Raw genomic sequence first — 27,428 nt, forward strand, 5'->3', positions numbered from 1 at the left:
TTCCCCATGATCATAGGCAATGGCACTGCTCAGTCAGGTGAATGATGCTTTTTAAATAGATGTATAAAACACTCCCAGGTTAGAGGACCCCCCTCTGATGAATGCTGAGGGACAGCACACTTTGGGGTCTGACGCTTCACTGTAAAAGCTGTATCCCCCTCTTCTTGGCTGTAGTTTTGGCATCTTCTTTCAGTCATCACAGTGGTTGGCAAGTGTAGTTTGTATCTGGGACTTCTGCAAGACTAGCCGCATGTGTTGCCAGATGTGGGATAGTGTGGGCCACGGTTCAGCAAGGTCACATGATGTCAGCACGCTTGTCACGCACTTTGCTCCTAGATTTAGTCCGGGCTTTGAAAGCAGCAGAGTTGTACATATGCTTTTCCACTCGTGTGATCTTGCTGGCTTTGATAGCAGCTGCATCCAACACAAGAGGAGGACCCAGTTCCAAGATGTCTCGGAGGAGTTCATTATTCTGGAGATGATGTCGCACTCCCGAGCCCAGGACTTCTTTGAAGGCGTTGTATGTTCTCCTCCTAACCCAGCTATCTATGTACATACACTCCAGGCAAAACTTGATGGTCTCCTCGTGGCACTCTCGGTTCTCTATGAAGTGCAATACGTCTCTGAAAATAGAGCGTTGCTTGCGGCGGTCCAGTTTAGCCCGATACTTGTTGCTGTCCGTCGCCAGGGCTTTCAGCTTTGTACAAAGCAGGTCAGTGTCTTCATAGAAGAAATCCTCCTCCAGTTCTCTGGCCAGTTCAAACAGCAGCGCGATGGTCTCACCAACTACAATGCGCAGGTTGACATGTTCACTGGACAGTACGCTGGGCAGCTTGGATAAGTGGTTTAGAAGGATCTTTTCCACTTGTGAATTGGGGCAGATTGTCAGCAGCAGGGACCATGAATGCAGGGCACTGCAGTGCAGTTGCTGTGTCTGAGGGTTGTGCTGCACAGTGTTGGGTGAAGTAGCATTCAAGTATGAAGAGCTGAAGATTCCCTCTAGGCAAGTGAGGCATGTACCTAAATCCTCAACATCAGCTGCAACCAAGTAACAGCACATTGCTAGGGCAGAGGCACAGCTTTGCCGGGCGATTAGGCTGGCTGAGGCATCAGTGAGGATATTGATTAGAAGTGGCTTAAGACTCCGGAAAATTTCCTCCCCTTCAGGCCCAGAACCCATTTGAAGGCACAGCAGTGTAAGCACATTAGCAGCCAAAGACTGCTCCTCCCCTTTCCCTTTCTTCATACATCGCTCCAGAGCATCTGTGAGAGTGAGACACCATCTTCTTTCGGCACCCTCTGAGCTCTACCCGCTCCCGCCCGCAGTTGCAAAGATCCCTGGAACCTGCAGTCCCGCCTCCGCAAACGCCCCTTTCACGAGGGCGCTGCGGGACTATTCTCTCCGTCCCGCCCGCCCACTTCTACCGCTGCCCGCACCCCGCACCCCGCACCCTGCACCCAATCCCCGCACCAACCTACCTACGCTGCTGCTCGGCCAAAGCGTCTCCTCTTCTCCCGGGGCTCCCTCCGCACACGGGAGCCCCGTACCAGCCCACACTTCTCCCTCGGCACGGGAGACCGGTCCGGACATCGAAGGCTTCCCCCAGGCAGGGGGAAGCAGCTCCTCAGGCCTGCATCACCCGGTCTCCCCCTCGGCACGGGAGACCGGTCCGGACATCGAAGGCTTCCCCCAGGCAGGGGGACGTGGAAACCACGTCTTCCCGGCCCCGCCCACAACCAGGCGGCGGCCATCTTCAGGCGGCTCGGGCCGCGGCGGTGATCTCGGGGGGCAAAACGAGGAGTGGGCACCCTCGAAATCGAAAAAATAAACACAAAAATGAAAGAGAGAAGCCCCCCAAACCCCCCCAAGCCCCGCCCCCCAAAAAAAAAATCGCGAAAAATCGCGGGGTGCGCGCACGCGTTCGCGCTTATAGATATATAATTGATTTCTCTTCTAATTTTCTCAGGAACCACTGGAGGGATTTACACAATTTTACCAAAAGCGTGATCTGCATACCCGACACTACCATTTTGACAAGTTTGGTGTAATTCCCTTCAGCGGTTCAAGCTGTAGCTGAGTCTAAAGGTCCTATGGAAATTAACATGGGGAAAACACGTTTTGGGACCCCCCCTTTTTTCTCAGCCCCCACTTGACGAACCCCCCCCAAACTTTCAGGGAAGGAGCGGAGCGGAGCGAGTCATCTTCTTTGAGAAATTTGCGAAGATTCATCAACCAGGGCCAAAGTTATTCCCAATAGAATGTTGGGGATTTCCTATGGGAAACCGTCCTAACTATATATACCTACTGGCGACCGCCAGTAGGTAATATATATATATATACATATATATATATATATATATATATATATATATATATATATATATATATATATATATATATATATATATATATATATATATATATATATATATATGTATGTATGTATGTATGTATGTATATATATATATATATATATATATATATATTCGAAACAAATGCCCCAAGCATTTGAAGAGCAACTTGACCTCTCTCCTGCCATCCAGCATCACAATGCAGCTCGCCAGAATTCTCCCTGTGTTTAAGAATTGCCAACGCGTTTCAAGGCACCGAGGCCCCTTCTTCCTGGGCGGCTCACAAACAACATTGAAACCTGCAATTATTTCAATCCGGTTTTTATTTGCATCACGTGTCCCAACAGTAGACACTCCCAAAGCGTCATACTGCAATACCCTCTGGGACATGTATGCACCAATTGCAGGCAGGAATATTTTTTTCTCAGTTCAATGCACGTTTAAAGATTAGAGCATAATAATGTCCTTAAGTAGGATGGGAGTCTTTTCATGGCGAGTTTCATTCGCATATGGAGAAAAGGTGCTTTGCGGAGTTTGATCAGTTCAGCTCCCAGCCTCTCCCTATTTACGGAGATGGTGCCTCTTCCACGGCAGGGACCAGCCGTGTAAACAATATATATATATATATATATATATATATATATATATATATATATTACCTACTGGCGGTCGCCAGTAGGTAGTTATAGTTAGGATTTTTTTCAATGTTAAATCTCAAAATTCTATTTGGAATAACTTTGGCACCGGTTGACGAATCTGCCTGAAAATTTCCTGAAAATGGCCTCGTCGAGCTCCGGTCCTTCCTTGAAAGTTTGGGGGGGATACGTCAAGCGGGGGCCGAGATAAAAGGGGGGTCCCAAAACGCGTTTTCCCCATGTTAATTTCCATAGGGCGGTCGATTTCACTTTTAACCCGAACGGCTGAATGGATTTCCACCAAATTTGGCAAAATTGTAGGGATTGGTAGCCTGATGTGCCTTTGCTATGTCTCAAGATATTTGCTGCAGTGGATTTTGAGTAATTTAGGTTACAAAAAATATATATATCTATAGCAGCGCACCGGTGCGCGCACCAGGGAGCGCTCCGGGCGCGTGACGCGAGGTGCGCATGGAAAGCTGATTGGCTCTCGGGTGTCTGTAAACATTCGAAACAGTCCAGAGCGGCCGCCATCTTGTGTCTCGGTAAAATCGAGACATAAGAGGTGGCTAAAACAAAGGGGGAACTGACCATAAGGCGTCAGGGATAGACCCCTTTGACCCCCTAGGTTTGATGTGGGGGCTATAAAAGGGCCCCGCGGGGCATTTAAAATATTTTTTTTTTTTCGTTTTGCGCGGGGGAAGCGCCCGGTACGCGCACCAGGTAGCGCACCGGGGAGCGTAAAATGAGGGAAAAAGATGACAGAGTTTTTAAAAAATGAAGTTTTGATTTAGAAATTGGAGGTAGTTCTAAAAAGAACTTTTTTTTTTCTTCTTTTTGTTGTTTTATATTTTTTTTGTGTTTTTTGAACTTTTTGAACTTTTTTTGGCTTTTCAAAACAGTTTTATATTTTTTTTGTATTTTTTTAGGGGGAGAAACAAAAAAAGGGAATTGAAACTGGCTCAACTGGAGCAAAAAAACAAAAAACCCCAAAATTACTTCTTTTTGGGGCACTTGTGATTATCACCTGCAAGGACGATGAGCTTAACGCTTTTTTCGCCATAGGCGATAAGCTTGCCACATGCAGAACAAGTGATTTTAAAATCAGCAAATCTTGGCTGAATGCAAGGCATCACCTCGGATGTTTCTGGTTCTGATGAGGTGGGTTGGTTTCTTTGGGAGGGGGTCCTTGATGACTGGGGGAGGTTACTGGCCAGTTCCCTGAACTCTGCACGAGAGTAGTTGTTTGGGTGCTTTCTGGTCATGTGCCGAATCATGGTATAGTTACCAAAAGAATATTTTTTGTTTGGGTTGCCCCGTGAAAGTTCATCATTGCAGATGAGGCAAGTCACCTTGGGCGCATTCACCTTTTTTTTCCCCTCTGGGATTGAAAAAAACTGCCATACAATGTGTGGTTTGGGTTTGTAAGGTGTATTTTCTTCTGGCAGCCATCTTCTTCTCCCCTCCTCCTCTTCCTCTTCCTCCTCCTCCTGTTCTTGACCACCAATATAATTTGGAGCTGGTCCTCTTGGTGGTTGTGGTGGTGGTGGTGGGGCAGATGCACCAGCTGATGCTACTACTGAAGCCATTATTTGGAGCAAAAAAGTAGAGAGAGCAACAAACAGGTCTTCCTCAGTCAAAGGACAAAGTCAGAATAAGGAAAAAAGGTGGGTTCTTTCATCATTTAGAAAAAAAAACTGTCCTGAACCAATGAGAAGTGTTATTTTCAGGTCACAAGACCAGGGGCTTCATCATTATGAAACTAAAACTGTTATGAACCAATGAAAAGTGTTATTTTCTGCTCACATGACCCGACGCGCTTACGCTACGCGCCCGGGGCGCGCCCGGGGGTGCGCAGCGTAAGCGCGTCGGAAGTTTACGTTGTGCGATCGTATTCGCTCGAGTACTTCCGGGTGCGCTTACGCCGTGCGTATCACGCGGTCGCGGCTACGCGATACGTCACGATCATGTTTTCGTTTGCGATATTGGCGCTCACGGGACGCTCCCCGGAGCGCGCAAGGGGGCGCTTTTCAGAAATACGCTTTTCGGGGCGCGCTCCCCCAAAAATAAAAAAATAAAAAATGGGATAATTGTAGGGACAGGTAGCCCTATTCTGAAGTGGTTTGTAAAAAAATTAACTTTATAAAAATATGTATTGTGCTACATTGGGCTTAATATATGTTAGAGCCAAAATGTAGCCCAAATGTAGCCCAAAGTAGCCCAATGTAGCCCAAAGATGGCCACCAGAGACCAAAAATTGTAAATGTAGCCCAAATTTCAACTAGATGTAGCCCAACTGTAGCCCAATGACAGAATGTACCAGAGTGTTAAAAAGAACTAACAGTCTTATTTATAAAGTGAAACTTATAGTTAGGAATTAGCATTAACAAAACCTATGAAATTCACTGAAAAAACCATAGGTTTCACACCAGTTATAGTTAGGAATTAGCATTTAAAAAACCTATGAAATTCACTGAAAAAACCATAGGTTTCACACCGGTTATAGTTAGGAATTAGCATTTAAAAAACCTATTAAATTCACTGAAAAAACCATAGGTTTCACACCAGTTATAGTTAGCTGGAAATTTTACTGATATAAAACCATTGAAATTCCCACGTTATAGTTAGTCGGACTCACTATAACTTGCGCGTGCAATGCACTGCTGATGACATCACATATTACATCACTCATGACATGGTGAGTGACATCACTCATGACATCACTGATGACACCATCCTTGTGACACAGTGACAGACCTCCTCTCAGTGTAAAGTAACCCTTGAGACACATATTCAAAAATAGAAACTGAAATTTTTAAAAAATGGACATACCTATATCAGTTACAACAAGCAATTCTGTACTTCCACTATCTATATACACATCCACTCATTCACCAACAGTTCTATATAGTCACTCATACATATACTCACTCATCATATGAAGAGATACACCTATACATCCTGTTACACACCGACATTCATCCAAAAGTTACTCACACACATATTCACACGTGCAAATAAACTATTGAACAACCATTTATTTGAATATAGAGTTATACACACACTTCCACCTTACTTCTATTGAAAATTACACATATTTATTCTCTTAAACAATCACTTATAGAAACACATACTTATTTAAACAGGAACTCTTACAATCTCTTACTCTCACATATACTCACTTATATACATCAATATTCATATATACTAGATTAAAACATATGTAGTTACTGATAGACACTAGTGAGACAGTCATTCACTCACTAACAAACACATATAGACACTCATCCACCCATACAGTCCTGTACATATGCTGTCTTCAAAACACATACAAACAAAGAGTCAGTCACTCATGCATCTATGTGCTAAGTAATACCCCCACCAAACCATATAGACACTCAAACTGATACTAATAAAAATATCAAATAACCCATATACATACGCATGTAGCTACTTATCAACACATGTAGCCACTTATACACAAAGTGAAACACTAATATATGTATTTAAATATTTAAACATAACTCACTAATATTTATTTTTCAGAAAGACACATATTCACTGGATGGTGTCATCAGTCATGTCATGAGTAATGTCACTCACCATGTCATGAGTGATGTAATATGTGATGTCATCAGCAGTGCATTGCACGCGCAAGTTATAGTGAGTCCGACTAACTATAACGTGGGAATTTCAATGGTTTTATATCAGTAAAATTTCCAGCTAACTATAACTGGTGTGAAACCTATGGTTTTTTCAGTGAATATATATATATATATATATATATATATATATATATATATATATATATATATCCTGTCATTCACTTCAGCACAGAGAGGAACTTTCTCCCTTTCGTCACGAAGATCACCAGAGACACAGCGGGTTAAGGCAGGTAACTTTATTCATTCAAGAACAGTGGCATTACCGGTTTCGGCGTATCGCCTTCATCTGATGCCTAGTCCGTCAGTAATGAAAGCACCCACACAGGATTCTTTTAAAACTCCTCCTCCATGTGGTGACTTGGCTCACCTGCACCGGATTGTCTCTGCTTGGGTTTATTTTAGGGACTACCAGTCCCATGATTCACTGTGCTTGCAATCCGAATGTAGTGGTGGAGCTTCATTTCTTTAAAAACAGTAATTTGTAGCTGCCAATTGCCCAAACTCTCTGCCTTCGCCTCCGAGGTAAAGCAGCCGTAAGCACAGATCCGGTAACGGCATCTTTCCGTACCTTCCGTGCTCGATGTTGTTTGCTGCCTTCACTGCCTCAGGAATGTCGATGGCGGGCCGTGACTTCATCCGACTCCTCGGTACCCCATCAGTTCTTTCAAAGGCAATATATATATATATATATATATATATATATATATATATATATATATATATATATATATATATATATATATGTTCACTGAAAAAAACATAGGTTTCACACACGTTATAGTTAGGAATTAGCATTTTAAAAACCTTTGAAATTCACTGAAAAAACCATAGGTTTCACACCAGTTATAGTTAGCTGGTCATTTTACTCATACAAAACCTTTGAAATTCCCCTGTTGTAGTTAGTTCAGCTAACTATAACTCGCGCGCCCACAATGCACTGCTGATGACGTCACATGTTACATCACTCATGACATGGTCAGTGACATCATTTGGTCCCCGGGGGGGTAATTTGAAAAAAAACATACCGGGTTTTTAAAAAAAAGAAAATTGGGCCTTGGGGGGTCCTTGTGGGACCCCCTGGGCAGGCCTAGGGGGTCAGAGTGTTTCTACCCTGCCCCCCTTTTGTGTTCTACACATTTGTTTTTCTGCTTTCTTGTGCCTCGGTCTACTGAGCACACAATGGCTGCCAAAACTTCCTGGTTTGGAGTGTTGACAGCCAATGAGCATGCAGCTTACTCGGAAAGGTACGTGCACGGTACGCGTACCGTATGCGTACGTACGTGGACCCATACGGGGATTGCGAGGTGCGCGCACGGTACGCGCACCCCGCGATTTTCAGAAAAAAAATAAAATAAATTTGGGCCTTGGGGATCCTTGTGGGACAGCAAGCCTAGGGGGTCAGGGTGCTTCTATCCTGCCCCCTTTTTGAGTTCTACATGTTTGTTTTTCTGCTTTCTTGTGCCTTAGTCTACCGAGGCACAAGATGGCTGCCAACAATTTCTGTTTTGGAGTGTGACATACATTGGCAGCCAATCAGCATGCAGCTCTTGCACGTACACGTACGTGCGCACACGGTACGCTGACCTGTGCGCGTACGGTGCGCGCTTATAGATATATATATATTTTTTCTTTTGACTTTCTGAGGAACTACTGGAGGAATTTACACCATTTAAGCAAAAGGGTGATCTGCGAACCAAACTCTACCTCTCTGCCAAATTTGGTGTAATTCCGTTCAGCAGTTCGGGCTGTAGCCATGTCTAATCGTCCTATGGAAAAAACATTGGAAAAATATGTTTTGGGACCCCCTTTTTTCTCAGCCCCCACTTGACGAATCCCCTCAAAACTTTCAGGGAAGGAGCGGAGTGGAGCGGGCCGTCTTCTTTGAGAAATTAGCGAAGATTCATCAACCGGGGCCAAAGTTATTCCCAATAGAATATTGCAGATTTCCTATGGAAACTAGGTACTAACTATAACACTAGCTACTGGCAACTGCCAGTAGGTTATATATATATATATATATATATATATATATATATATATATATATATATATATATATATATATATATATATATATATATATATATATATATATATATATATATATATATATATATATATATTACCTACTGGCGGTCGCCAGTAGGTATATATAGTTAGGATTTTTTCTCTATGGGATTTTTGAAAATTCTATGTCTAATAACTTTAACGTTTGTGGACGGATTTGGCTGACATTTTCAAGAAAATGGAACATTTTGTTTCTGAGCAGCCCCTGACAATTTGGGGGGGTTTCATCAAGGGGGGGCCGAGAAAAAAGGGGGGTCCCAAAACGCGTTTTTCCCATGTTAATTTCCATAGGGCGGTTGGCCTCACTTTTAGCTCGAACGGCTGAATGGATTTGCACGAAACTTGGCAAAATTGTAGGGACTGTTAGCCCGATGTGCCTTTGCTAGGTCTCAATATATGTGCTCCAATGGATTTTGAGTAATTTAGGTTCAAAAAAAGATATATATCTTGGCGGAGCCTAACCACACATCTGATCTGATTGGCTGTCAGCACTTCATCCAAGAAGTGTTGGCAGCCATCTTGGGACCAATATACATGATAGCACCTCATTAAAAAGCATTGTAGTTAATAGAGGGTTTTAGGACTTTAGTTACATTATACATCATTTGTTGATGGTACCATACTCGTTTTAGGAATTGTGGTGGGTTGTAAGGTGATTTTACCATGTGAAAAAACCTTCTGCTGTGATATCATGAATATTGTTTGAAAGAAAACTAATATCTCATGATTTTCCCACAGTGGTTTGGAAGGGGATCTATAAGCTAAACTGAAAGCATATTTTCTGTAAATTCACATTATCTTTCTCAGTCATGTGAAAATGAAGTCTGACATTCTCAGTAAAACATGTACATCCAACAAGGACAGAGACTGTCAGTTGATTCCTTTGTGTTCTACTGCAGCCTCCTAGAGTGTTCTAAAGAACAACTAGAGCGCTAACAGTCCTACTTATTACAAAGGTATGGCACACCTGAAGCCATCTTGATTGGAATAAAGTGGTAACTCTTAAAACATTTAATTTGAAAAGAAACAACATGAGGGGGTATATTTGGCCATAGAAAGTATGATTAGTGCTGCAGAATGAAAAATTAGGGCACATTTTGAGTGACTTCTCAAATCCTTTTCTATTTCATTAAAACATTCTGACATGCAGTCTCCCAAAATGGCCACCAGAGACAAAAGAGCCCAAATGTAGCCCAAATATCACCCAGATGTAGCCCAAGTATAGCCCAATGACAGAATGTCCCAGAGTGTTCTAAAGAACAACTAGAGCGCTAACAGTCCTACTTATTACAAAAGTATGGCACACCAGAAGCCATCTTGATTGGAATGAAGTGGTAAGTCTGAAAACACTCAATTTAAAAAGGAACAAAATGAGGGGGTATATTATGCAATAGAAGGTATTATTAGTGCTGCAGAAAGAAAAATTAGGGCACATTTTGAGTGATTTTTCAAATCCTCTTCTATTTCATTAAAAAAGTCTGACATGCAGTCTCCCAAAATGGCCACCAGAGACAAAAGAGCCCAAATGTAGCCCAAATATCACCCAGATGGTGCCCAAGTATAGCCCAATGACAGAATGTCCCAGAGTGTTCTAAAGAACAACTAGAGCGCTAACAGTCCTACTTATTACAAAGGTATGGCACACCTGAAGCCATCTTGATTGGAATAAAGTGGTAACTCTTAAAACATTTAATTTAAAAAGGAACAAAATGAGGGGGTATATTTTGCCATATGAATTATGATTAGTGCTGCAGAAAGAAAAATTAGGGCACATTTTGAGTGACTTCTCAAACCCTCTTCAATTTCATTAAAAAATTCTGACATACAGTCTCCCAAGATGGCCACCAGAGACAAAAGAGCCTAAATGTAGCCCAAATATCACCCAGATGTACCCCAAGTATAGCCCAATGACAGAATGTCCCAGAGTGTTCTAAAGAACAACTAGAGCGCTAACAGTCTTACTTATGACAAAAGTATGGCACACCAGAAGCCATCTTGATTGGAATGAAGTGGTAAGTCTGAAAACACTCAATTTAAAAAGGAACAACATGAGGGGGTTCATTTTGCCATAGAAAGTATGATTAGTGCTTCAGAAAGAAAAATTAGGGATCATTGTGAGTGACTTCTCAAATCCTCTTCTATTTCATTAAAAAAATTCTGACATGCAGACTGAAACATGCACTTTGAATACCAGCAGCAGACGTCCCTGGTGAGCAGTAGCTTTACTACAGTGATCTAATGTGCAACTAGAGTGTTAACATTCAGAATTTATGGCAAATGTGTGACACATCTGAATGCCTTCTTGATGGAACCAAAGTAAACAAGCATTGAAAATGCAATAGATCTCGCCCTCGTTTAAGTTAAAGCCATTCTGTTTGTAATGAGGTGGCTTTTTAGCTTTGCTTTTATTAGTGTTTTTTCAACTTTCATGTAAATAACATGCATCTGTATGCATATAAGTATATGTATGCATGCATTTATGTTTGTATTTATATAGATATACAGATGATATATGTTTATATATGTATGTATATATATATATATTCACTGAAAAAACCATAGGCTATAGACCATATATAGTTAGGAATTAGCATTTACAAAACCTTGAAAATTCACTGAAAAAACCGTAGGTTATAGACCATATATAGTTAGGAATTAGCATTTACAAAACCTTGAAAATTCACTGAAAAAACCATAGGTTATAGACCATATATAGTTAGGAATTCGCATTTACAAAACCTTATTTTACTCACACAAAACCATTGAAATTCCATATATAGTTAGTTGCACTAACTATATATCGCGCACCCGCAATCCACTGCTGATGATGTCACATATTACATCATTCATGACATGGTCAGTGACATCACTGATGACATCACTGATGACATCTCAAATGACATCACTGATGACATCTCAAATGATATCACTGATGACATCACTGATGACATCTCATTTGACATTACTGATCACATCACTGATGATATCATTCATGTGATAATACGATGAACCTCTTCAGACTCTAATATAACCTTAGATACAATCAGTGTAAACAGACACTCACAGACTGTCACTCATCCATGTAGTTACTCACACACCTAGTCAGTCATGCAAAGAATCAATCACACCTCCATTTCCTCAACTATACAGTTATACAAACTTTACTTATTCAAACATATACTAACACATATTTACTCTCTTATACAATCCCTGATACAAGTTCACAATGATCCATACAGCCACTCACACATTCACTGGCTCTTATGCACAGTTATTTATATATGTCAACTCTCACATGTACTGTGTTTTACATATGTACTTACTTTGACATGTAGCACTGAGATATCCATTCACTCACCAATACACTCATGCACACAGTCAACCGCCCATACAGCTGTTTCCACATGCACTTTTGAAACCATACATCTAGTGAATCAACTGCTCACACATCTATGCACAGAGTCATACACCTCCCAGCCACCCACACACACACTCAGTCTCCCATACAAATACTTGGGCAACCAATCAATAACCCATATAGTTACTCATAAAGCTACTTATCAACACATGCAACAGTTTACAGAACAACAGACATAATGATGCACAAATTAAGACAGTTTAGTCACTAACCCATGCACTCAGTGAGACACATTTAATCACTCACTCATACAGTCAGTCATGCACCTACTAAATCCTTCATCCAGACACTTATACATCCACTCATTCTTCAATATGTAAGACATATTTTAACTTTACAGAAACATACAGTCACTGGATGTTGTCATCAGTGATGTCATCAGTGATGTCATTTGAGATGTCATCAGTGATGTCATCAGTGATGTCACTGACCATGTCATGAATGATGTAATATGGTACATCATCAGCAGTGCAACTAACTATATATGGAATTTCAATGGTTTTGTGTGAGTAAAATAAGGTTTTGTAAATGCGAATTCCTAACTATATATGGTCTATAACCTATGGTTTTTTCAGTGAATATATATATATGTATATATATATATTTATATATATATATATATATATATATATATATATATATATATATATATATATATATATATATATATATAGATATATATATATATATATTCTTTATTTAAAAGAGAGGGAGATGAAGTGGCTTGCAATGCTTTACGATGGAACACTTTTGTCATCTAACAGGCTCCAGAGTGCAGTGACATAGGTGTTAGACCGCAATGCTATGAAAGCTTGTTTTTGAATTTTGGGTTCGCAGTTACACACAGCAGAATAAAGAGTTATAATACTAAGCTCCGTGTATGGCATAGTCGTTGGCGGGTACCCAGGCTTCAAAGGACGCTACATATACCAGTGATAGTCATTCAGATCTTTTTGTGCCATTGTTAACAAGGATAAATTGTGGCCACAGACTTTGGTGTGCCACCCACAGAGTATCCTGGAGCATTCATTTATCCACTTGAGTGGATCACCTATCTGTTTGTTGAACCACAGATTGCTGTTCAAATTAGATTTCCCACAAGTATTGCTTCTTGAAAAATCTACACACTGCATTCCCAGTACGTCTGCTCCTGGAAGATTCATTCATTTCACCCCATCATTGCTGTGTTCAGTCTTCACCTCATTTTTTTCCTGGTGATGACCTGAGAATTATGATTGGATCAATACAATGTTGACCTATGCTGGGTGTCATTAAAATAATTTTGCAGCCTCCATAAACAAGATGGAAGATGTCCCTCTACTGTTTTTGTGACTTCTATAAACTGACACCAGCCTTTGTAACATATGCTTTCACTCTGTGCATATGCATGATGTGATCACCCTATGCAGTGAGCACTTTGTCAGCTACAAACGGAAACCAGACAGCATGGGATTGCACGCCAGGAAAAAGTTGATCTCAGATGGGAGATCTGACTTTCAATAGAGGATTGAATAATCAAGAATATTGGGCAACATATGGCAACAATATACACAGATTTTTACTTATGCTGGTATTTTATGAAGATTTACTGGTACGGAAGTAAAACCGGTGTGAAGGTGAAACCTGACCTTCAGAAAGAGGAATACAGGAATACAGGAGGGAAATGAACGTTTTGATCTCGGATGGGAGATCTGGAATTAGATAGAGGAATAAATGATCAAGGATATTGGGGATCATACGGCAACAACTTACAAGTATTTTGAGTTATGGGGGCATTTTATGAAGATTTACCGGGACGGAAGTAAAACTGGAGTGAAGGTGAAATCTGGCCTATGGAAAGAGGAAGACAGCCCTGAAGATATCGTGGGGAACTCCCTACATGAGGAACACGTGTTGGCTAGGCAAATGAAAGAAAATAAAGAATAAGGAAAAGAAGACTAGTGTATGACATTATATTTTAATTGTATCCTTATCAAATGTGTGCTCAGGGTTTTGGTTATTATGTTTCGTGAGATCTGCATTTAAGGAGGTAGGGTGATTCCTCCTTCCCTTGGAGCACCAACAATATAGAATATTGGACTAACTCATGATAGGTCAGCGCTAGGAATGGACCAGGTAGATAATCACCCTATTGGGTAGAGCAGCACTTTGTAAGCACCTTGTATTGATAGCTGATATGTAATTGTGTTGGATTGATAATACAGATTTAGGGCCCGATGTAGGTAATAGTGAGATACCAAATTCTAAATACCGAAATTACTGGTTCGGTATTGAGAAATCGGTTTTTCAGATGTAGGCAAGAATTCGGTAAAAAATACTGAATCCTTGATATTTGTTATTACCGAATCGGTAATTGAGATTCGGTAATAACGAACACCTACCCATTCATTCCTATGAGGAATGTGAAGACATTCGGTATTGCAGATTCGGTATTACCAAATGGGTAATACCGGGAGGTATTTCAAGGGTGCCAGGGTGTCCAAAGGACACCCTGTTGCACCCCTGAAATGTGCATGTGTGCACATGTGGCACTCATGCATGCCCTAAGGGCATGGATGTGTGCCACATGGCACTTCAAAAAAAACAAGAAAGTGCTTTTTTATAGGAATTCGGTAATTACCACCAACTTGAAGTTGGTGGTAAGCACTCTTTTATGTGCTTTCTACATTGCTTTTAAGGAATCCTCTGTCCCAGGAGAAACCACATACACTAGTCCAGTGGCACATGCAGCGCGTAAAACCTCATCCAACTTCCAGCTCAGGAAGCAGCTGCCAGGAATGGGCCGCTGTGTTCAGCAAATCAAAAACATTGTTGCTTATGTCACACTGGTTAGCAAACAGCATCTGGGGTAGTGACAGTGGAAAGGCGCTGTCACGTTCAAGCCACAGGTGTGGCCGTCCCTCTGAGTATGCAACCAATAGTGGGCAAACATATATTGTACAGCCCTGTAATAGGCTTCGAGATCTGGAGCATTCAACCCTTCATGTAGTAGGGTGGAGTAAGCATGTCCGAGCTCAGTCTAGTTGGAGCAAAAGGGCCAGTAAGTAGCCAAACACCACACAGGGCAATAGGATTGGGCTGTTTGGAAAAAAAATAGAAAGTGGGCAACACCACCATCTTCATGATGGTTATACTCCCATTGAGTGACGGCTGCACCCTTATCCAACAATCGACTGCTTCTGATAGCTTCTGCACCACTTTTCTATAATTATCCAGTAATACCACTGATGGATCCGTGTAAACCTTCATTCCCAGTTAAAATACAGAGTCTGTTGTGCATTGTATTTAGTGCTGTAGCTGCATTGGCATCGTGGCCACAGTAGGCAAAGATATCAAAGACTTCTCCAAATCAATACGCGAGTCAGAATGCCAGCCAAAGAGTATGAATTCTCAAAGAACCGGGAATAGGTTATGCTCAGGATTGCGCACGTAAAGCAGAGTGGCGGTTTGCATATGCAGAGATTTTCAAATTGTAGTGCGGAAAATAAAGCTCCCTGTGTGCAGAATATTGGTGGAGAGTGCTGGCAGCCCCGTCTTGTACCCCTCATGCTATCTATGGCATCCATGACTATACCGTTGACCAGGATACGAACTGTCTGCAGCATGTAAAGCACCCAGACAAGCTGTAGAAAGACATCCCCCATTATGATACACTTCACTACCGCCAGTATAAGCCTAGAGTATACTGAATCAAATGATTTTTCAGCATCCAAAAATGACGCCTTGGCACACACATCAGAGTCCATATGGTAGATTGCGCTAAGAGGTTGTAGGTCACAGACCATCTGGGAATAAATGCAACTTGCTGTGGGCCAACCGCGCCAAATAATTGGTTAGAATTTTTGCAAAACTTTTCATGTCTGCATTCAACAGTGACAGCGGTCTGTAGGATGAGCAAAAGTCTGCCGGTTTATCTGGTTTCAACAGTGTGACCAGGAGATCCTCACACATAGTGGGTGGCTCGCAACCCTTCTTCACCATCTCTTCGTAAAGGGTGACCAAATGCAGGACAAGTTTGTGTTGTTAGACATTATAGAAAGCCACCGTCATCCCATCAGTGACAGGTGCTTTCTCACTCTGCACATTCTTCAGTGCTGCTACTATCTCTGTGGGACACAATGGGCCCATGAGGTACTCCCTATTTGACACTGTTAGCTTCATGGTGATATGTGCAAGATAGTCCCTCATGGCCTGATCTTTGTGTGCGAGTCGCAATGTATATGGGTCCTTGTAATAATGGCAAAACCACCGTACACAAAGGAAACCCCTTCTCATCCAATACTGCTAAGATCATATGATCATCACGCCTATGCCTCAGGAGCACTGCCAATAATCAACAAAAAAGAAGTGCACGTGCTGCTACCTAGATAATTGCCCTAGATTTTGCAAAACATCTGAAATCAAACCAATGTTTTTTTGATCAAAAAGTATCGTTTTTTTATTTTTGATTGAGTCAATTATTCATTTTAGACCTAAAATGAAAAATTGACTCAAGGAAAAATAAAAAAACGATACTTTTTGATCAAAAAAACATTGGTTTGATTTCCGATGTTTTGCAAAAACTAGGGTAATTAACTAGGTAGCAGCACGTGCACTTCTTTTTTGTTAATTATTAGCTTGTGGAAAGCTGTGCTGTTGGGAACCCAAACCCAGTGGTGGTGTTTTCAGGAACACTGCCAGCATTGCACTCAGATACTCTCACTTGCCACACGCCCTCGCAGGAGCTTATTTTTCTTAATGATTAACTTTGCTTTGGGCCACTTCATGGTATTCCTCCAGCTTGACCTTATCCCCAACCAGTAAACTCTGCTCAGCTATCTCCCTTTGCCCTCACTCTAATCTCCGCCTCCAGCCATGACAGCCGACTGTGCAGCAACCGAGGTACTCCAGCATGTTTTGATATAGTGACCCCTACCGAATATAAACTTTAAAGGATTCCTCGACCATTGAGAATTTCACAACAGAACCAATAGTTGATCAAAAATAATTGTCTATGGCCTGCCTCAACTACTCCCTAAACTCTACATCTAGAAGAGAGTATGATGGGAACCACCAAAAACATGTGGGGGGCCAACGGCTGTGCGGCTACAGCTCCACCAAAACAAGTGAATAGTCCAAATAAGTACATGGTTGGTATTCACATTTCTGAACCTACGGCATCAGGCTCTGAGACATTAACCAGAAATCAATGCATATGTGGCTGTTGTGCACTGTGGAGTAGCAGCACTGCAATTGAAGTCTAAATCCCATGTGTGAGGCAAATCTCCCTGCTGAATGACCCAGGTGCTCAGCATGTGATAAAACGGTGGGTCATCAAAATTAGGACCATACACCCCTACCAACAGTCCTGCCAAATCATCCTTATAACAGCGCACCGCAACATATCTGCCACCTGTCCAGACACACATCCTGTATTTTTACATCAGAGGCCTTCCAAATCCAAATCAGCATGCCCCTGGCATGAGTGGTAAAGCCATGCACCAGAATCCCTTCATGCGACGCTGTTTTAGTAAGCCGCTTCCAGGTGGCAGGTGGTTTTCCTGCAGTAAGGCTATGTCTATTGAATGCCACTGAAGTGTGCTACCACCATGCATATCTTCCGAAAATCATTCAGTTCCCTGACATTCTCTGTGAGGAACTTTAGCAGCCAAGGGCCCCCAGCATCCATCACGTCACATTGTGTACCATCCTACATCATCGTGCAATACAAATATCCAGGTAAAACCATCTAATAATGCACTCTCGGCCTGAAACCAGTGCCATTGCGTATTGAACAGGTGTACTAAATAAACCCCACTGACACTATGACCCCCAAAAACATGCACAGCAATATATTTACCTTGCCAATCCCACCCATTACCCAATCAACAAAACCAGGTGATGCACACATGGGGAAAGATGTTACCCAGCGAGTCTCCCCCCACCATGTTTAGTCGCAGGTGTCTGTTCATCAAACATTTCGTGGGCTTCAATAAGTAAATACCAGCTGTATATGACTGTGCTGGGATGGTGCAGTGAGCTAAAAAACGGTGATGGATCAAGCCCTTATCTGTTGACTGGGTAGGAGTGTTCTGCTTAATTCAGATACTCTGTCCATCACTACCCCCTTTTCTGAATCGTTTTACCCACCATAAGCATGGAAGGGTATGCTCAGACATGAGTCCCTTGCTGACTGCACCATCAGGATTCAAGCAAGCCGGGCCGAAGACGGCTGTATTGCCAGAAACCGGTCCCCGGAAGCTTGTTTCCTTTCCAGTTAAAGAATTGGCTTGGTAGTTTGGTCTGCCCTGTTCCCATGATGCACTGGGCCAGGGACAGACTAATTTGCATGTAGCCAGGTTCTGAGCTGGGATGGTGCAATGAGCTAAAAAACGGTGATGGATCAAGCCCTGATCTGTTGACTGGGTAGGAGTGTTCTGCTTAATTCAGATACTCTGTCCATCACCATCCCCTTTTCCGAATCGTTTTGTCCACCATAAGCGTGGAAGGGTATGCTCAGACATGAGTCCCTTGCTCACTGCACCATCAGGATTCAAGCAAGCCGGGCCGAAGACGGCTGTAATGCCAGAAACCGGTCCCCGGAAGCTTGTTACCTTTCCAGTGAAGGAATTGGCTTGGTAGTTTGGTCTGCCCTGTTCCCATGATGCACTGGGCCAGGGACAGACTAATTTGCATGTAGCCAGGTTCTGAGCTGGGATGGTGCAGTGAGCTAAAAAACGGTGATGGATCAAGCCCTGATCTGTTGACTGGGTAGGGGTGTTCTGCTTAATTCAGATACTCTGTCCATCATCACCCCCTTTTCTGAATCGTTTTGTCCACCATAAGCGTGGAAGGGTATGCTCAGACATGAGTCCCTTGCTCACTGCACCATCAGGATTCAAGCAAGCTGGGCCAAAGACGGCTGTAATGCCAGAAACCGGTCCCTGGAAGCTTGTTTCCTTTCCAGTTAAAGAATTGGCTTGGTAGTTTGGTCTGCCCTGTTCCCATGATGCACTGGGCCAGGGACAGACTAATTTGCATTTAGCCAGGATATGAGCTGGGATGGTGCAGGGAGCTAAAAAACGGTGATGGATCAAGCCCTGATCTGTTGACTGGGTAGGAGTGTTCTACTTAATTCAGATACTCTGTCCATCACCACCCCCTTTTCTGAATCGTTTAGTCCACCATAAGCGTGGAAGGGCATGCTCAGACATGAGTCCCTTGCTCACTGCACCATCAGGATTCAAGCAAGCCGGGCCGAAGACGGCTGTAATGCCAGAAACCGGTCCCCGGAAGCTTGTTTTCTTTCCAGTTAAAGAATTGGCTTGGTAGTTTGGTCTGCCCTGTTCCCATGATGCACTGGGCCAGGGACAGACTTATTTCCATGTAGCCAGGTTCTGAGCTGGGATGGTGCAGTGAGCTAAAAAACGGTGATGGATCAAGCCCTGATCTGTTGACTGGGTAGGAGTGTTCTGCTTAATTCAGATACTCTGTCCATCACCACCCCCTTTTCTGAATCGTTTTGTCCACCATAAGCGTGGAAGGGTATGCTCAGAAATGAGTCCCTTGCTCACTGCACCATCCGGATTCAAGCAAGCCGGGCCGAAGACGGCTGTAATGCCAGAAACCGGTCCCCGGAAGCTTGTTTCCTTTCCAGTTAAAGAATTGGCTTGGTAGTTTGGTCTGCCCTGTTCCCATGATGCACTGGGCCAGGGACAGACTAATTTGCATGTAGCCAGGTTCTGAGCTGGGATGGTGCAGTGAGCTAAAAAACAGTGATGGATCAAGCCCTGATCTGTTGACTGGGTAGGAGTGTTCTGCTTAATTCAGATACTCTGTCCATCACCGCCCCCTTTTCTGAATCGTTTTGTCCACCATAAGCGTGGAAGGGTATGCTCAGACATGAGTCCCTTGCTCACTGCACCATCAGGATTCAAGCAAGCCGGGCCGAAGACGGCTGTAATGCCAGAAACCGGTCCCCGGAAGCTTGTTACCTTTCCAGTGAAGGAATTGGCTTGGTAGTTTGGTCTGCCCTGTTCCCATGATGCACTGGGCCAGGGACAGACTAATTTGCATGTAGCCAGGTTCTGAGCTGGGATGGTGCAGTGAGCTAAAAAACGGTGATGGATCAAGCCCTGATCTGTTGACTGGGTAGGGGTGTTCTGCTAAATTCAGATACTCTGTCCATCATCACCCCCTTTTCTGAATCGTTTTGTCCACTATAAGCGTGGAAGGGTATGCTCAGACATGAGTCCCTTGCTCACTGCACCATCAGGATTCAAGCAAGCCGGGCCGAAGACGGCTGTAATGCCAGAAACCGGTCCCCGGAAGCTTGTTTCCTGTCCAGTTAAAGAATTGGCTTGGTAGTTTGGTCTGCCCTGTTCCCATGATGCACTGGGCCAGGGACAGACTAATTTGCATGTAGCCACGTTCTGAGCTGGGATGGTGCAGTGAGCTAAAACACGGTTATGGATCAAGCCCTGATCTGTTGACTGGGTAGGAGTGTTCTGCTTAATTCAGATACTCTGTCCATCACCACCCCCTTTTCTGAATCGTTTTGTCCACCATAAGCGTGGAAGGGTAGGCTCAGACATGAGTCCCTTGCTCACTGCACCATCAGGATTCAAGCAAGCCGGGCTGAAGACGGCTGTAATGCCAGAAACCGGTCCCCGGAAGCTTGTTTCCTTTCCAGTTAAAGAATTGGCTTGGTAGTTTGGTCTGCCCTGTTCCCATGATGCACTGGGCCAGGGACAGACTAATTTGCATGTAGCCAGGATATGAGCTGGGATGGTGCAGGGAGCTAAAAAACGGTGATGGATCAAGCCCTGATCTGTTGACTGGGTAGGAGTGTTCTACTTAATTCAGATACTCTGTCCATCACCACCCCCTTTTCTGAATCGTTTAGTCCACCATAAGCGTGGAAGGGCATGCTCAGACATGAGTCCCTTGCTCACTGCACCATCAGGATTCAAGCAAGCCGGGCCGAAGACGGCTGTAATGCCAGAAACCGGTCCCCGAAAGCTTGTTTTCTTTCCAGTTAAAGAATTGGCTTGGTAGTTTGGTCTGCCCTGTTCCCATGATGCACTGGGCCAGGGACAGACTTATTTGCATGTAGCCAGGTTCTGAGCTGGGATGGTGCAGTGAGCTAAAAAACGGTGATGGATCAAGCCCTGATCTGTTGACTGGGTAGGAGTGTTCTGCTTAATTCAGATACTCTGTCCATCACCACCCCCTTTTCTGAATCGTTTTGTCCACCATAAGCGTGGAAGGGTATGCTCAGAAATGAGTCCCTTGCTCACTGCACCATCAGGATTCAAGCAAGCCGGGCCGAAGACGGCTGTAATGCCAGAAACCGGTCCCCGGAAGCTTGTTTCCTTTCCAGTTAAAGAATTGGCTTGGTAGTTTGGTCTGCCCTGTTCCCATGATGCACTGGGCCAGGGACAGACTTATTTGCATGTAGCCAGGTTCTGAGCTGGGATGGTGCAGTGAGCTAAAAAACGGTGATGGATCAAGCCCTGATCTGTTGACTGGGTAGGAGTGTTCTGCTTAATTCAGATACTCTGTCCATCACCACCCCCTTTTCTGAATCGTTTTGTCCACCATAAGCGTGGAAGGGTATGCTCAGAAATGAGTCCCTTGCTCACTGCACCATCAGGATTCAAGCAAGCCGGGCCGAAGACGGCTGTAATGCCAGAAACCGGTCCCCGGAAGCTTGTTTCCTTTCCAGTTAAAGAATTGGCTTGGTAGTTTGGTCTGCCCTGTTCCCATGATGCACTGGGCCAGGGACAGACTAATTTGCATGTAGCCAGGTTCTGAGCTGGGATGGTGCAGTGAGCTAAAAAACGGTGATGGATCAAGCCCTGATCTGTTGACTGGGTAGGAGTGTTCTGCTTAATTCAGATACTCTGTCCATCACCGCCCCCTTTTCTGAATCGTTTTGTCCACCATAAGCGTGGAAGGGTATGCTCAGACATGAGTCCCTTGCTCACTGCACCATCAGGATTCATGCAAGCCGGGCCGAAGACGGCTGTAATGCCAGAAACCGGTCCCCGGAAGCTTGTTTCCTTTCCAGTTAAAGGATTGGCTTGGTAGTTTGGTCTGCCCTGTTCCCATGATGCACTGGGCCAGGGACAGACTAATTTGCATATAGCCAGGGTCTGAGCTGGGATGGTGCAGTGAGCTAAAAAACGGTGATGGATCAAGCCCTGATCTGTTGACTGGGTAGGAGTGTTCTGCTTTATTCAGATACTCTGTCCATCACCACCCCCTTTTCTGAATCGTATATGACTGTGGGCTTCAGCCACATTAACCGCCTCTCTCACACAACCTCAGTCAAATGCCACCACCTCACATGTCACAAATTAGGAGCATATCCACCTCATGCGGGCTGCAGGAGCTACTTATCAGTTCCAGTGATTGCTCACCTCCCAGAAACAGTACACTGCCAGATCGTGGAGGCTTCATACCGATATTGTGTGCGACTACTTTGTCCAATAGTAGTGGCCAAGTAACCCCTGCGGCTGCCAAATCAGAATGAGAAGTCATCCATCTAGGAGGTGCAGAGACAGGGGGTGCTCATAGTTTGAGGAGTGTCCCCAGTAACGCAGACATGGGAGGGACAGTCAGGACAAATCCACATGAGGACACCAGAAATCCATTACATCTAGAGCCTGGGGACACGGCATATAGGAGCAAAGTCATGTATTCACAGCACTCCACAGTCCTTAATCTTGCCCTATATCAGATAGCTTAGATGGACTTAGTCAAGGTGATTTTGAGATAATCTCCTGGAATATAGCAGGCTTGCCTGCTAAAGTTAAAAATGATAATTGGCTAGCCTATATCAAGAAATTTCACGTTATCTGTTTACAGGAAACGTGGGAGGTGGAAAGTAGCGCGTTTCATTTAGAAGGCTATAAAATGTATTTTGTACCAGCACGTAAGGCTGCATCCGGGAGAGCAAGGGGAGGACTGAGTACATATGTGAAACTCAAGTTACAGGGCAGATGGACTAATGTGGGTTGGATCTCAGACTTTAAGCATGGGATCAGATTTCATAATAAGGGCAACCAGCTAAATGTTATACATTTTTATAATGCTATTTTAACGGGTCAGAGCATCATAAGAATGGATGAGTTGGAAAATAGGTTGGAAGGCATACATGAGCAACGGGCATTGATGCCCCAGTTGGTGTTACTTGGCAATTTCAACTGCCATTTGTGCCCAAATTTGAAAGTAAATGGGGGGGGGGGCTGGTCATTGTGCACCCTGGAAGAAGGCCCGCATATGGAACATACAAAGGAGGGAAGGGTGGTAGGCAAGTTACTAAGTACACATGCCATCACACATACTATGTACCTGTCCGAAGTTGGGAAGGATAAAAGGGTTCATCCCACTTTTCAAGGCAGAGGAAGTGATTCCATCATTGACTTTATATTTGGGCACCAATCCTGACCAGAGTCATTAATGCAGAAGTAAATGTACGTATGCCACCATCCTGGTCCACAGCCACAATTGTTCCCATTTTTAAAAAGGAAAACAAGGACAGACCACAGTTACCGGACTATTTCCTTAATTGATGTGTCAGCGAAAGTATTAGGAAGGGCTATCCTCAGCCGGTTAATGGCTGGGCTGAGGACCATTATATAATCACTGACACTCAATATGGCTTTAGGCAAGGAAAGTCAACCACCGATCAAAGTCCCAATCTATATTTATTGGTCGCTAAGTACACCATTGCCAGCCATGAAACTGTGTACTTGGCTTTCATGGGTTTGACGACAGCTTTTGACCGTGTTAATCGCAGGAAGTTGTGGGCAATTATGGGTGGTTTTGGCCTTGACCCTGGATTGATTATTATTCTAAGAGTCCTATATCAGAACACTACTGCTACTGTCAGATACAACCAGGAGGGAGACACCACCGACCCTTTTCCGTGCTCGAGTGGGGTGAGACAGGGCTGTACCCTGGCCCCCTTCTTGTTCACTCTGTATCTAAATGGCCTGGACCAGGTACTCGGTGCCCTAAGGGTTGATAAAAAACGGATTGGCTCAAGAGGGATCCCCATCCTGCTTTACGCGGATGACGCGGTTCTCCTCGCGCGTACCCCAAAAGGGCTTCAGGGCTTGATAGACGGTTTTGTCTCCTTTATGGAGAACCCATACCTGTCCCACAACCTATCCAAGTCGTACATCATGGAAGTGGGGAAAAAACCAAGCAGGAAATATGATTATTTGATTGGCTCTCATCTCTTGGAAAAGGTGCATTCATTCTCATATCTGGGGATTTTATTTGATACACGCCTCACTTTTAAAGCTTGATTAGAAGAAAAGTGCTGCACATTAGTTAGTTGCTCTGGGTTGATCATTAATTTTGCACGAAGGCTGGGTTATTGGTCCCCGGAGCAAATTCTGAGACTATATAGTTCTATATGCTGTGCTAAAATCCTCTATCGAAGTGAGGTATGGGGTTTTATTGACACACATCACTTACAAACCAAAGAAAATAAGTATCTTCAACGATTACTTAAAGTGCCCGAGAGTACACCGTCCCACATTATTCATGAAGAACTTGGGGTCAGTTATGTCAGAGACAGGTTGTAAGGTAAACCCCTAACCTGTTGGATCAAAATTTGGGCAAACCCAGAGGCCTCACTTAGTAAGCATATTATAAAAGATTGCCTTCCCCGTGACCAGGGGCTGAATTTCCCATGGCTTAAGTATGTTAAGGGGACTCTAACAGGCATGGGATGTGCAGACATTTTTAATAACCCCACCAAAATGTTAATCAAGGACAAGGCCTTGGTGAAGGATCGATTTCAGGAGCATGTTACATCCCTTAGGAAAGATAGGGAGCTGGTCAAGCCATCAGTCAGAGCACATCTTCTGACTAAATCATGTCTGGGTATTGAACCTTATTTATGTTATTTTCACAATGCCCATGACAGATTTATTATGACACGTTTTAGGCTCAATCTTTTACACCATATACTAGCTGACCCGGCTGGATACACTTCGTCTATAGAGCTGAAGAGCCCGTGCGGCTGCGACCATCGGTCTTCGCAGGATACCCTTCACTTTGTTTTATTATATCCCTTTTTATTCATGCCGAAGGAGCGTGTTTTAAAGAAGTATTCTAAATAATGGCAGATTCAAACATGCAAAGGTGGCCCTGTTGTTTTTTAAATTATTCACTGATGCATTAACCCTGTTCTGTACTGTGAATTTTCTAAGGGCAGCCCTCAGGGTTAGAAACACAAGAGGTATCAGGTGAATAAATGTGGCTTGTAGTGCCAGACTGTTAAAGGCCCTAATAATGAACTGGATGAGGGGAGGGCAATTTTAATCATGGTGGAATTGATCACGCATGAATTCTCTGTTATTGATTTTATATGATTTTTAACCCACCATGATACATTCTAATTATGTCAACCTTTTAATGACCCTAAAGATGAATTTCATATGAGAGATGGTCTTCATCTGTGGATGGATTGTACATGTATCTTTTTATCTGTATGCTTAGTTTTTTATACTATGATGTATTTTTTCTGCACTTTTATGGCATTCTTTTATGCTGAATAAAGTATTTTGATTTGATTTGATTTGATTTGAATGAGATGTCATCCATCTAGGAGGTGCAGAGACTCGAAGCCAGGGTAGAGAGCCTCCACTTGTAGTGCAGGGGGAGTTAGTTCTGCTCCTCCAAGTCTTGGGACACTGCAACTTACCCATCTTCCGATCTGGGTGAGCGTTGCCATGCCCCCACTGTCGAGTGCCACTTGAGGAACTGTTGGAGCTGTTTGTGGTCACTCAAAATTGTCACCTTCCCATCCATCATTTCCCACAGAGGGGCTGGGTAGAGCTTGCTGTACTTCATTTTCAGCTCCTGCAGTTTGCACTTGACTGGGATAACCTGCCCCCCGCCTCCTGGACCTTGTATGAAGTCTGGGTAGAGCAACACTTCTGTGCTCTAATCAGACCCTCCCGCATTTTGCGACTTCGCGATTCACAAAAAAATCACAAAATCAGCTGGCTAGCGCCAAGGCCGCCATGTTTACAAATTTGGTCGCAAAATAAGGGACTCCCAGCAAGCATGAAAAATTATGGCTTTTTATTGGCTGTACGCAAACATGTCACTAAGTGTCTCCATACAGCTGAGCCCTAAAATAGTTGCTTCCTCTAGCCACACTGCGACAAGCGGAGCCAACACAACCGGACTCTGGTAGTGCGTGTGGGAAGCCTGCTCATCAATTAGCAGGTAGGTGATGTGTTAGGCACGTCGTTTAAGTGGCCTTTGAAATCTCAGGCCCCTCTCATCCTCTGCTCCCTTTCTGAGGGGCATGAAAACACGGCCGCCCAGAAATATCAACAGCCAGATTAAACGGATTTCTTATCTTTTTTCCACTGCAAGTTTAAAACAAGGTCGTCTTTTGAAGGCCTGCGTGAAACAGAAGACTGGTTGTTCCCTACAACTACAACCACCAAAAAGTTTCCTTTCTCCGGCAGCGCATTTTGGTTATGTGGCTGGACTGGAGAGGGCGGGGGCTACTGGCAGTGTAATGATGCATGCCTGTGAAGTTCGTAGCGAGTCAAGCTTCTGAGTTTTTTAAATGTATTTATTTTATTTTATGCGTTTTTAGCAGCGAGATTAGAAACTCTCTGGATAAGAGTAACCGGGAGTGCCTTTCACAGACGCGCATAGATGAAGTAAGGGGAACACAATTTCCTATAGTATACAACAATAGTAAAAGAAATGGCAACGTTAGATTTCCCGAACCTTGATTGAAAAGGTTCCATGTTAGTAGTTTTTGGTGCCTCGTAAAGCAGATAGATAATCGGCAATAGCCGCTGTATTTTTATTGTGCAAAAGTTAAAGCGTTCATCACCATATCATGTCTGAGTATTTCCGTTTGCTGAGCTGTCTTTCGAGGAAATAGGAGAACGAGCAGAGCAGGCTAATTATGTACACTGTCAGTATGTACTGTATTGTTGTTTTTAAGATTTTCGATACCGGCATTTGTGAGAAACTTTATTATTTTCATATACTAAAAGCAGGGCTTTAAGTGGAATGAACAAAGTTCTCTTGTGTGGTATTTTAATGAGTCGTGGCCCATGTAATTAAGGGTGTGGCTTGACTACATAAGAAACATTCCTGCCATTTCCGTGGTGTGCCACCCTACCTGTATGTTTCTCCTCTCTCTGCTTTCTGTGCTGCTCCTCTGTGCAGCCCCCACCAAGAGTTTCTCTGCATCCTTCTGCGACACACATTCTGCCCTAAAAGGCTCTACCGCCGGCCTCTGCCCCTCCAGCTTCAT

At 43.6% G+C, this 27,428-nt stretch overlaps 1 pseudogene; it reads right to left on the reverse strand.

Annotated features, from left to right (window-relative positions):
- LOC147726913 (interferon-related developmental regulator 2 pseudogene) lies at positions 1-27,428 on the reverse strand (annotated as a pseudogene).

This window comes from Lissotriton vulgaris, chromosome 3_1, assembly GCF_964263255.1.
Source record: "Lissotriton vulgaris chromosome 3_1, aLisVul1.2, whole genome shotgun sequence".
Classification (NCBI taxonomy): Eukaryota; Metazoa; Chordata; class Amphibia; order Caudata; family Salamandridae; genus Lissotriton; species Lissotriton vulgaris.